The sequence below is a fragment of the Xyrauchen texanus genome, chromosome 20 (genome assembly GCF_025860055.1).
Source record: "Xyrauchen texanus isolate HMW12.3.18 chromosome 20, RBS_HiC_50CHRs, whole genome shotgun sequence".
Classification (NCBI taxonomy): domain Eukaryota; kingdom Metazoa; phylum Chordata; class Actinopteri; order Cypriniformes; family Catostomidae; genus Xyrauchen; species Xyrauchen texanus.
The window spans coordinates 24,463,047-24,476,415 of NC_068295.1; the positions used below are offsets into that span (position 1 = coordinate 24,463,047).

Genomic DNA, 13,369 nt, shown 5'->3' on the forward strand with positions numbered 1-13,369 from the left:
AACAGCTGTCACATTAGATAAATGGCTAATGCACGACTGCACGTCATGAAATACAAATTTTCAGCACGTTTTTTTCCGGGTCATAAACAAATTGGGTCACATAAAAACATTTTTGTTTTACGGTTTTCTGAAGGTTACCTATTTAAAAAAAAACTATTTAATAAAAATAAAAAAAAAATTTTTTGGTGTATAATTGTATTAATATTATACTTTTTCATTAATTCCATGAATTTCATGAATCTGAATTGAAAAACTACAAACCAATAAAATAAATCACACTTTTATTGAAACACCAATATTGGACAAAAAATATATTAAAACATTATTAAATATTATTCTTCATTCAGTTCTGTAAAAATCTAATTTTACAGATTTTATTAACAATTATCCAAATAATGTAAAGTTTTAGAAAACTATTATATGCAAAACAAAAGTCAAGTAATGAACTTAGCTAACATCTTTCAAAAAGTTTAAATATGCAACAGTAACTTTTATTCAAACAAAAAGGCAGAACACAGAATGGCAGAGGGCCTCTATTCCACTGATCTATATATAACTATAATATATAATTATATATATAGATCAGTGCTCTATTCTGTTTATGTAAACGTGTGTACACTTTAAGTGAAAATTATTGTGCAAAACAACAGTAATTGAACTAAATCCAACCTCAACTGTAAACGACAGATGTATCCTCAAGTGAAGAACAAGTGTAATGTAATTGCTATACACATCAAATTGGACCGCTTTCTATTTCACTACAAGTGACCGGTTTCTCTTCAAGAACAAAAGTTGCTAAACTTTCTGACAGGAGCTCATCAAGAACATGAGATTCTGCACAGAACAGTCTCTCACTCTCTGTGCTGGTGCTTGGGCAGATAAATACCTGTGCGCAATCCGCGCAAGCAAAGTAAAGCGGTCTTTGTTTATGCGACCGTAGTCAAGGGGATTGTCGCTTCTGGCGTAGTTCAGCTAGATACGTCTCATGTTGTGGTGTAGCAGCGCTAGTTGTGACACTGCTGTGGATCGGGGCACTTTCCTGTAGAATCTCTTGCTGTACTCTGTATATATATATATATCTTGAAAGTTCTGCTGAACAAACACTGCAGATCGCAAATGTGATGTCCTTATCAGAAACTTTGAAGAATTTCCACACCGCTGACATGATCGGCCTTTGTTTGGTAGCGCCATGATAAGGGCTAGATCGATCCAGAGTGAAATCTGAGCACTGAGGGGCGGGGCGAGGAGGTATATATTTTCGGCCTTTTTTCTCTTTCGGCTGAAAACCGCAAGTGCCATTTTCGGCCGAAAATTTCGCCGGCCGAAATTTCGGTGCATCCCTAATTTAAATGTCAGTGAAATTAGTCTATCAGCACATCCCTAGTGTGCAAAGGCATTTAGTGTGGACTATGAGGACGACAACAAGGACAGAAAGTGTAGTTTGGGACAGGGCCAGAGAGCTAATGTGCAGATGGACATAGAGGATAGGACACCGGGACAGTCCTTAAGAACCCTGACAGCACACATGTTGACACCGTGCATCATCTTCCCTGTTTCCTTTATAATCTTCTACAGTAAACCCTGATAATGTTTCACTTACAGACAGTGAATCCATGGCATCTTAGCAGGACATTGGAAAATTAACCACTGAAACAGCATGGGATCAAAGCTCAAGCATCAAGACTCCTTCAGCTGAAACATTTTGGATCGGACCATCCATCCTTTTTATTTCAGCTTCTTTACTAGGGCTGGGTATCGCTAGCCACCTCACGATACCATATATATTGCGATACACATCACAATACAATATATTCCGATACATTTCGATATCATGGTGCAATTTCGCTTTTAATTTCAATTAATTTGGCTATACCAAAATTCAGTTACAATGTCCATTTTGCTTGCATATAGGATGGTAGAAATTATCTTTCAGCTAATGCTGTTATTAATTATACAGAAGACCCTCTAACTTATTAAATTACAGACGTATACATTTTACAAATGTTATTTTATCATTCGTTTTTCATCATTTGCGGACATTGCTTTTTAAAAATATAGTCCATGTATTACATCAATAATATTGTGTTTTGAAATTGCATATATTATACTGCATATATACAGTATATTGTTGCATGTTTGTTGTTTGCATGCCTAATTTGTAGTATTTACTAGTATATACTTAAATATGTAGAACAAGTGCTAAAATGGTACGGTCTCGTTAAGACCTGTGGCAGGGACTTGTTTGGTCGAATGGCTTCTTTACAGCATCCATGCTGTGTGTGATTAGAAATGAATGTTTTATATATATATATATATATATATATATATATATATATATATATATATATATATATATATATATATATATATATATATATAAACTGACTGTAAAGAACAGAAAGGATATTAAAACTAGGGATACACCGATCCGATATCTGGATCGGCTCCAATACCGAAGCTTTTAGACGGATCGGGTATCTGTCCGATCCAAATCCAATACTGTGTGTTAGTCATGTTCGATACTGACAAGCTCAAAAAAATGACATCAAAGAACCATTTAAACACAATTAAAGTCGTTCATATGACTCATGCATTTTATTCAAAGCCACTTGAAGACGTGCAATAGCTATGTGAATCACAAAAAGTTTTAATAAGTAAATATATAAAATGCATGTGCAGCTCCAGCGCGTTATTGAATGAGTGGCAAACAGCAGGTGAGTAATATCCAGACAGGGTATAGACACGATGAACAGATAACTCACAACAGTCTTATGATACTTGCAGGCAATAATGAAGACACAGGTATGTTTGACACAGTAGAAAGTTCTGGAGTCTCAGAGATACTATCAATAAGAACAGATAAATAGTGTGAAAGTGGGGTATATAAGCAGTCCTTGATTAGCCACTAATGATATGCAATGAGTATACTCAGAACTCAGGGGAAAATGAGCGCTGTGACGGGATTGAGGAAGAAAGAGAGAGAGAGCGAGACCGGTGGATCTTTGACACAAGATTCACTTTTCTACTGATGACTTATACTGGAATTACTGTTAATTTTGTTGCTGAATTATCCAGTATACTAGTTAATAATAAAGTGTTTCTTAATAAGCTATAAATTTATGTTGAAACAATGTATAGTTGGAGGTTTGTATTTCTTTACATATTAAAGAGCACTCCCAATTAGTTCCACACAATAATGTAAAGATATTATAAACTGATTATGCAAAGAAAAAACAACACTGTTATCGGTTCGGGATCGGTATCTGCTGATACTGAGATTTTCAATATCGGAATCGAAAGAGAAAAAAATGGTATTGGTGCATCCCTAATTAAAACTTTAACTTTAACTCTCAGCACAGGGTGAAAAGATCTCGTACTAAACTTCTGTGCCACAACACCACTCAAATCCTGGTGAGTGAAATCATTCAAGCAAATGGGAAGTATTTACACACATCTGATTGTTGGGGATTGCAGATAGAAATAAAGAGCGATCTTGGCATTTTAAGAATAGACACTGGGATCACACAAATGATCTAAATGATCTATAATGAAAAATCTATGTTTTTGCCCTGCCCTAGATTCAAACGCATGTGAGAGATCCAGCATGTCCTTGAGAGAAACCGTGAAACCTACAGGATGAATTTGTTAATAAAATTGTCTCTGACTGCACTGAAAAATCACAATATATCACGATACATGGATCCAAGTAGTGAGATATATAGATATTTTATTGTATTGACACAGTCCTATTCTTAACTCAGTAAATGCTGAGCTGTACACTCTGCAGCACATGGGCTGAGATCAGAGCATCATACAGTTGGTTAGCAGCAAATAGGAGAGCAGTGAAGGGCAGGCTTCATTGGCAAGGATGTCCTTCAAACTGGAAATCTTTTATCATTACATGCAGGGATAAAAATTACTCGTAGACTGGTTCTTGACCATTCCAAAACTTTCTTGATTTAAGTAATCCCCTTCAAGGCTTAGAATTCTCTTACACCTCTCTTCATCTCAAACGCTGTTATTTTTTTTGCCTGGTTTCTACCTCTATAAACCAACTTAGTTTCAACATGATTCATTAATGAGCAAGATTTGTCTTGCCATGGTGTAGAATCTGCCCGACTAATCTCTGTGCTGTTGCCGTTTGAAGTAAAGGGGCTGATCAGGAGTCAGGTCAGTGCGTTAAACCACAACTAAAGCCCAATGGACAGCAGGCTAGATGTACAAGCCTCCTCAGGACTGAAGAGCACTCAACTGGAGCACATCACACAGCGAGCACAAAAGCGTGACACAAAGCTGCAAAAAGCCAGGCACAAGAAAGTCTGTGTGTTAGCAAGTGAGAGATTATGGCAAAAAAAGATGGAAAGACCCATAAGACGAATGGATGAAAGAGACGGCATGAGGGCAGTAGTGTGGAGCTGCCAGGAAATTAACCAGAGAATCGGTGGATAGGATGGAAACTAAATAAGGCAAGAGAGAATGTGTCATGAAATCTCCCTAGTTCAGCACCAATCATTTACATCTCAGACTGAAAAAAGACTCACAGAATAGGCCTGCACATACATCGATCAGCCACAACATTAAAACCACCAGCATAATATATTGTAGGTCCCCCTCGTGCTGCCAAAACAGCGCCAACTCGCATCTCAGAATAACATTCTAAACTGTCATTCAAACTGACAAAGTCTACTGTAACTCAGACAACCGCATTGGGTTGGTGCTGTTTTGGTGGCACAAGGGGGACCTAAACAATATTAAGCAGTTAGTTTTAATGTAGGTGGTTTAATGTTTAATGGGGGTTGGAAGAGGGAAGGATGGGAGGGGGTCAAGAGCTACTTCCAAAACACAACAGAGATGGCTGAACATCCCATTATGAGTGGAGATGAAAACACAAGAGTTTTGAGGATCTTTGCTGTATATCCGTCATTGGAATAAAGTGTGAAGAGTGAAAACAATAGAACAGTTTGGAAATCTGCAAAAACATTTGGATATTTTATTCGAATTTCTTAGAATAAAGCAAGAACAGCAAAAAATGTTACTCGAATGTGTTCAGTTAGATGCATACAATGTAAGTAAATAGGTCCAATGCACACTTTTTTTTTTTCTTTTTAAAGTATAGCCACAATACTAAAGCATAATGTGTCTTAACATGACTCTAGTGTGATAAAATTGCTTACTAACATTGTCTGTGTAAATTTATCCAGTATTTCAACTCCATTGTCATGATGACATAATAGCAGTAAACCATGTAGGAGTAAATCCCGGAAACTTTAGTACAATGTAAAGACTAGAAAAAAGAGCTGACATGACTGAGTTTTCAGTATTCATCATTGTCTTCTGTTTTTTGAACAAGCCATCAAGTTATCTGGTCCATTATCAGACACTTAGTGAGAAGACAGTAAACCAGTGCTCCATTTAAACAACAAGCCTCTCCTCTTACACAGCTGCTTCATGTCTGCAGCCAAGAAATGTTCACGCCAGTCCGGCTATGGACTGCGGTCCGTTCTGAGGAGCTATTTCGATATTATCTGGTCCATTATCAGGCACACAGAGAATAATCTATGCAATCAGTGCTCGGTCTAACAGCTAGCCTTAATAAACCGCGTTTGGAGTGCGAGTAGCAAAACTGCAGCCAACAAACACTCGCACCAGTCCAGTTATGAACTGTAGTCCATTCTGATGAGTGCTCTCGATCTCAACATGATGTTTAGTGTAAAAGTCCGCTCTCATGTCTGTTCCCCCAAGTATTTTTGAAGTCTCACACCTGCTGAACAACGGATTTGTCCACGAGTTTGCCTGTAATGCCAGCTCATGCATTATGCAGCACTGTGCTTAGACTGAAGCGTTCCTTCTCATGAAAAAACGTGGAGAAATTCTCAGGATCTATTGACGTATATGTGTACTGTCATACCAATCATAAATCAGTTTATACCGCATATACCTAATTTTTGTGACGTTGCTTCAACTTAAGTTTTTAAAACTAGAAAATTGAAATGGCTCAATAAAATAAAAAAATAACTTTTCCCTTAACAATAAACACAATGAGTGATCATTGTTTTCAAATGATGTGCAAGTTGTACATACCTGTTACCATCTTAGAAAATGTGCTTTGGAGTTACATGACCCTTTATAGAGAAGAATAGCCCCTTAATAAAAGAAAGCTAGAGGTAACGCTTTCTTGGCAGATTGTCCGGGGTCAGGGGCTCTTTCAGTGAGCAAAGTCTATAGCCATTAGCAAGACATTAGGAGACTTAGGATCAAGTTCTATTCACAACTTTCCTGGATCTTCCAAATATTTCGGGGGAAAAAGGGATTGGCGGGGATCAGAATACCACTGAATGGGCTGGACTAGACCTCAGATGAGAACAACGGCAGGGGAATAGCAGAAAATGAGGGACAATAGAGCACATGAATGAAAGAGAGAGCGTGAGAGAACTGTGGAGAGAGACGGAGGGAGGGACAGAGAAAAAGAGAGGGAGAGACCAACTAAAAATGAAGCAGCAATAAAGAAAATATTCACTCTGCTAGGGCAAGTTGAGTCTTGTGAAACAATCCATCCCCATCAGTCTCATAAGATTGCTGCGAGACTATTAAACACACAGTCAGCCTGCTGTAATCTGCCCTGTGCTTTTGATGGATACACCTCTGTCCCTCACAGAGACTGACTAAAGAGGCATGGAAATGTAACACTTTGCTGGAGAATATGTAGGATTATGGTCATGGAGACAATGCAGTTGTCGTGGTAATGGACAGGTCAGGGTCTGGATGCTAAAGGTTTAAACACTTGTAAATTTATTTTGGTTGACAGGAATGTTTGGCATATGCTGTAGATTTCCACCATGCTCCAAATTCTAATTCTAAACTCCAAATTCTAAAATGTACCATGAATATTCCTTCATCTAAACACAATGCATCAAAATAATCTAAAAGCTAACACAATTTAATTAGTTTTCTTTATTCTAAAGGCAAACTTGGCAGTAAAAACCACCTATTAACACATGCACAGCTGTCTCTGAACACATTTTTGCAGTCTAGAATGAATCAGTGATTTCAAAATATTTCTATTGTTGTGGCATAAAATCGGCAGTCTTTGATCCCTTAATGTGACATGTTCACCAATGGCCGATGCAGTGAATCTTACCCAAGTTTTAGCCGTGTCTCTCAAACTCACAACATTGGTTGAGCCAAATGTCGGACCACTTAAATAGCAATAATTATTGCATTTTTTGTAAGACGTCAGAGAGCTACAGTGTTTATACTCTTTGGTGACTCATTTGATTTCTGAAATGTGACAAATTTGAGTGAATGAGTTTTTAGAACAGGACTTTTTTTTTATTTCATGCTGACTATACTGGGATAGGATTAAGTATTTAAACATAAAAAAATTTTTTTTTAAATTGCCGGTATCACCTTTAGAGTTTTAACACATTTAAATACTGACTGAAAATGGTTTCCAAGTTACGATCCCATGTTCAGTAAGGACCTGGGATCTCATGAATGTGTCTCTACGTGTGCAGGCATGCCAACACTGGAATGCAGCCACAAAACCTCCACTGCCGCAACCTCTGTACAGCTGGGGCGGATGCCTTAGACACAGCAAGGTCACAGTGAGGTCAACAGGTTAATAAACACAAAACCCCACTAACTACATCATGACACGTAAGCCATAAACTTAGCTGCACTTCCCTTCTGGATCTGACTCAACAAGGCAACACATGCAAGGAACGGAGAAAGAAAAAGAAAAAAAAAGGAGGACGCGTAGCTCACACAAAGTTGTTTTTGAACGTTAAAACTTCCAGCATCTGACAAATAAAATTTTTTTTTGGACAAAATGTCCATTGAAAATATTAACAAAGCAACCCCTTAGTTGATGCCACAAATGTGCAGCGTGATGGCATCCTAATGATGACAATACTTCGCTGCCACGGAGTTTTAAATATTTTCGGCAACTTGCAAGTCCAAATCCGCAACTACAGCAGCAAAACGCTTCTTTTTTGGGGGAAAATCTAAGAAAAATTGTCAAAAATAAAGAGAAGGAAATAAACCAAGGTGAGAAATTATGACAACCTAACAATTCTTTTTTTTTTTTTGAATTCTAAGATATGTGGCAAATTACAGTTTATCTTTTTGATTTGCCCTCTGTTTGTGTTTTGAATGTTTATTTATGGTTAAATAAGGCGCTAATTCCATGAATTCAATTTTTTCAATGAAAGAGCAGTGAATAAATGTTTATTTAACTTGATTGTATTTACGATTATCATAATGCATATTCCATTGCATTACAGCACAAAATAAATACCGAAATGAGATGACCGTATTTTATCCCATTTGTCAGGTCAACTTTCCCAGACATGTTGGCGGCACCAAATTTTTTTTGCGGAAACCCTGATGTGCAGTTACCAAAAAAAGTTAAAAAAAAGAAAATTATCTAAATAATACATTAATTTTAGCTTCTTTAAAATAGCCACCATTTTGTGCAGATTTTCTGCACAATTTTTGCCATTTTCTCAAACCACTTCATGAGGTAGATAGGGATGTACTGATACCACTTTTTCTCTTCCGATCCGATTCTGATAACTGAAATCTCAGATAGCCGATACCGGTGTTTTTTTTTTTGTTTTTTTTTTAGCATAATCGCTTTAGAAAATGTCTACATTATTTAAATTAATTATAATTATAAAAACTACTTCAATTATGTATTTATGGTTTTTTAAATGTAATTTTTGGATCTTGAAAGTAACAAACACGACTAACACACAGTATCGGATTTGGATCGAGCTCGTCGGACAGATACCTGACCCGTCTAAAAGCTTCCGTATCGGAGCTGATACCAATCCAGGTATCTGATGGGTGCATGCCAACAGGTAGCCACCTGGGATGTTTTTTTAAATAGTATTGATGGAGTTCCCATGTATACTGGCACACGTTGGCTGCAATTCCTACACCAACCGATCCAACTCATATGGTACATTAAAAAAATATACAATAAATCATGAATAGGCCCTACTTACCTGTCTGCAAACCTTAACTTCAAGAATTAAAGTATAAGCTATAAATGTAACATATATATATATATATATATATATATATACACACACACATATACACACACTCACCTAAAGGATTATTAGGAACACATTATTAGGTTCAATTTCTCATTAATGCAATTATCTAATCAACCAATCACATTTAGGGGTGTGGTCCTGGTCGAGACAATCCCCTGAACTTCAAACTGAATGTCAGAATGGGAAAGAAAGGTGATTTAAGCAATTTTGAGCGTGGCATGGTTGTTGGTGCCAGACGGGCTGGTCTGAGTATTTCACAATCTGCTCAGTTACTGGGATTTTCACGCACAACCATTTCTAGGGTTTACAAAGAATGGTGTGAAAAGGGAAAAACATCCAGTATGCGGCAGTCCTGTGGGCGAAAAATGCCTTGTTGATGCTAGAGGTCAGAGGAGAATGGGCCGACTGATTCAAGCTGATAGAAGAGCAACTTTGACTGAAATAACCACTCGTTACAACCAAGATATGCAGCAAAGCATTTGTGAAGCCACAACACGCACAACCTTGAGGCGGATGGGCTACAACAGCAGAAGACCCCACCGGGTACCACTCATCTCCACTACAAATAGGAAAAAGAGGCTACAATTTGCAAGAGCTCACCAAAATTGGACAGTTGAAGACTGGAAAAATGATGCCTGGTCTGATGAGTCTCGATTTCTGTTGAGACATTCAGATGGTCAGAATTTGGCGTAAACAGAATGAGAACATGGATCCATCATGCCTTGTTACCACTGTGCAGGCTGGTGGTGGTGGTGGTGGTGTAATGGTGTGGGGGATGTTTTCTTGGCACACTTTAGGCCCCTTAGTGCCAATTGGGCATCGTTTAAATGCCACGGCCTACCTGAGCATTGTTTCTGACCATGTCCATCCCTTTATGGCCACAATGTACCCATCCTCTGATGGCTACTTCCAGTAGTAACATTAACATTAATTGCAAACACAGCCCAGAACTGATAAGCCCCAAAACCAAAAAGCAAGACCCAGACATCTTAATTCCATTACAGTGGTATTGTAAACAGGTGCCTAGTAACTCAGTCTGCTGCATGCGTCTCTCTGCAGAGGGGAAAATAAATCCAAACCCCAAAACCTCAGGGACGATCACACTGCTGGCTAAATAATGAAAAGACAGATAGAATGGAAAAGCCCTGTGAGCTGAAAAAAAAAACGTTTTAAAGGCAAGGAGGCAGATTGGATGGGGGGGGATTTGTGATAGACCCCCAGTGTGTGACAACAACAGGAGGGGGGAGGTAGGGGATGGGGAAGCCCTTATGTTTACTTTGGCACCTATTTAATCTTATTTTCCTCAAATGTATAAAATAATAGAGAAACAATTCAATGGAGAACAATTATTTCACACAATATAAAAGAGGTTACCCCAACACATTAAAACTCTCCATTGTGATACACTTTTACACATTGTGATGGGGGGGGCTATCAAATTAACAAGAATGATCAAATTAGCGCAATAATTTTAAATCTCCAATAGCCCTGTATGAAAAATTTTATTGTAGACAAAAAAAATTCAGGGACATATGGGACAAAGTCAAACAATAATGCACAAGACAAATCCTAAGAGAGATCAGAAAACCCACCTGAGATAAAAATTTCTCACAATGATAGAGGTAGAGTGTGGGCTGTGAAACGAAAAGGCTCTGGCAGAAGATGAAGTGTCTCCCTAATTAAGTGGTCAGGAGGAGCAACCTGTTAAAACAAGACATGGATCATAAGATTATATTGCTCAGAATAGCAATGTAACAGTACAATCACATTCCTTACAATTAACTGCATTGGACTGTCATCTGACCAGACCATTGGGCAACAAATGCTATTGGCTTATAACGGTAACCTCAACAAGTTCATGCTCTAGGGTGCATTTAACGGCCTGAATACCTGACTCATCTTTGGGCTGCATTTAAACTGAGACCTTTTTTATTTTCCTGGTAACATCTGTATCTGTATGATCACAAATAGATTCTACAAATGAACATAAGACATAAGGCTGAACAATTTCAAAGACATGTGACTAACAGAAATGGAATAATGTGTCTGCACATTGCGCGTTCGACCTGCCTCAACTCTACTTGCATTTCCACTGCAGTTTAGTGCCATCTCAACGTGGGTGGGATTATAGGCTGATCGTCACAGTTGCGCCGTCTCAACTGCCATTTCTTTTTTTCACAATTCACGTGAACAAATGATACCGTTATCGCTGTTGCTAACTTTAAAACTAGTGGGTTGATGTCGCATGTCGGAAATCCAGTGATGCTGGTAGAGACGATTCTCCCTGACCAATAAGTGATCTGCAAGATCTTTACGTCACATTTAGTATTGGCTCGGATTGCTTGGAACCTCAACCAAGGTGGTACTAAAAAAAGTATCAGGTACCAGGTACTATCCACAGTGGAAAACTCCCAAAAAGCGAGCAGAGTCGAGTTGAGATGTACATTGCAGTGGAAAAGTCACATAACAGTCAGTATCTGGTGTGGCCACCAGCTGCATGAAGTACTGCAGTGTATGTCTCATGGAATGCATCAGATTTCCCAGTTCTTGCTGTGAAATGTTACCCCACTCTTCCAAAAAGGCACTTGCAAGTTCCAGGACATTTATGGAGGGAATGGCCCTAGCCCTCACCCTCAGATCCAACAGGTCCCAGACATGCTCTGGGAGATCCAGGCTCTTTGCTGGCCATGGCAGAACACTGATATTCCTGTGTTGCAGGAAATCACGCACAGAGCGAGCAGTATGGCTGGTGTCATTGTCATGCTGAAGGGTCATGTCAGGATGAGCCTGCAGGAAGGATACCACATGAGGGAGGGATGTCCTCCCTGTGACACACAGCATTGAGATTACCTGCAATGACAACAAGCTCAGTCCGATGATGCTGTGACACACCGCCCCAGACCATGATGGACCCTCCACCTCCAAATCGATCCCGCTCCAGAGTACAGGCCTCGGTGTAACGCTCATTCCTTCGACGATAAACACGAGTCCGACCATCACCCCTGGTGAGACAAAACTGCGACTCGTCAGTGAAGAGCACCTTTTGCCAGTCCTGTCTGGTCCAGCGAAGTTGGGTTTGTGCCCATAATTTACATTGTTGCCAGTGATGTCTGGTAAGGACCTGCCTTACAACAGGCCTACAAGCCCTCAGTTCAGCCTCTCTCAGCCTATTGCGGTCAGTCTGAGCACTGATGGAGGGATTGTGCATTCCTGGTTTAACTCGGGTAGTTGTTGTTGCCATCCTGTACCTGTCCCACAGGTGTAACAAAACCTGCACCGGATCGGTACATCTGAATGTTAAACTTGGTCTGCCAATGTGAGGACGATCAGCTGTCCTTCCGGTCTCCCTGTAGCGCTGTCTTAGGCATCTCACAGTATGAACATTGCAATTTATTGCCCTGGCCCCATCTGCAGTCATCATGCCTCAGAGTCAGTAGAAAGGTCTCTTTAGTGTCTCTTTAATTTTTATAACTGTGACCATTATTGCCTACCACCTATAAGCTGTTAGTGTCTTAATGACCAAAGGTGCATGTTCCTTAATTGTTTATGGTTCAGCATGGATAATACTGTTTAAACACTTTACAATAAAGATCTGTAAAGTAATTTGGATTTTTACACAATTATCTTTAAATACAGTGTCCTGAAAAAGGGATGTTTCTTTTTTGCTGAGTTTATATATATATATATATATATATATATATATATATATATATATATATATATATATATATATATATATATATATATATATATATATATATATATATATATATATATATTTATTAGGGCTGTCCATTTAACTTACTTAATTTTACAAAAAATAACGCATAAAAATTTTCCCCGCATTTAATCGAAATGCTTTCCTGAGAAATTCAAGCTTGCAGTATCACCCGTTTATGCCAGAGGGCAGTAAGTGAAATTTCAGCTATGTGAGCAACACACTGTTTATTACAGTGAACAAAACATTAACAACTCTTCAGCGGACACACACACACACACACACACACACACACACACACACACACACACACAAGTGTGCATTACATTCTTGCGTTCGAAACACTTGAAGGAGCGCAAATGCGAACTAAAGGGATCTCAAGATGTGTTTAAAGATTGAGTATTAAACTATATTTAACTTGACACAGTGACCTAAACATTTTATTTTTATGACGTAACACACCCGAGACGCAACAAGCATGTCTGACACAGGTCGTATGGTCTTTACCTCACAAATATTTAATTACCAACAAGGTTAAGGAGGTGTCCTTTAAACTGTTACACTGTTTTTACCCAGTCAATCTTTATAT

General features: G+C 38.6%; 1 protein-coding gene across 5 annotated transcripts in view; it reads right to left on the minus strand.

Annotated features, from left to right (window-relative positions):
- LOC127660379 (bifunctional heparan sulfate N-deacetylase/N-sulfotransferase 2-like) overlaps positions 1-13,369 on the minus strand; it is a 180,831-nt gene that overhangs the window by 134,923 nt on the left and 32,539 nt on the right. For 4 of the 5 annotated variants that reach the window (XM_052150526.1, XM_052150529.1, XM_052150527.1 and 1 more), the window contains exon 2: positions 10,655-10,763. The exons of the other annotated variant lie outside the window; for it this stretch is intronic. The gene's annotated coding sequence lies outside the window, so the exon portion shown is untranslated. The remainder of the gene's footprint in view (positions 1-10,654; positions 10,764-13,369) is intronic. 5 annotated transcript variants of the gene reach the window in all.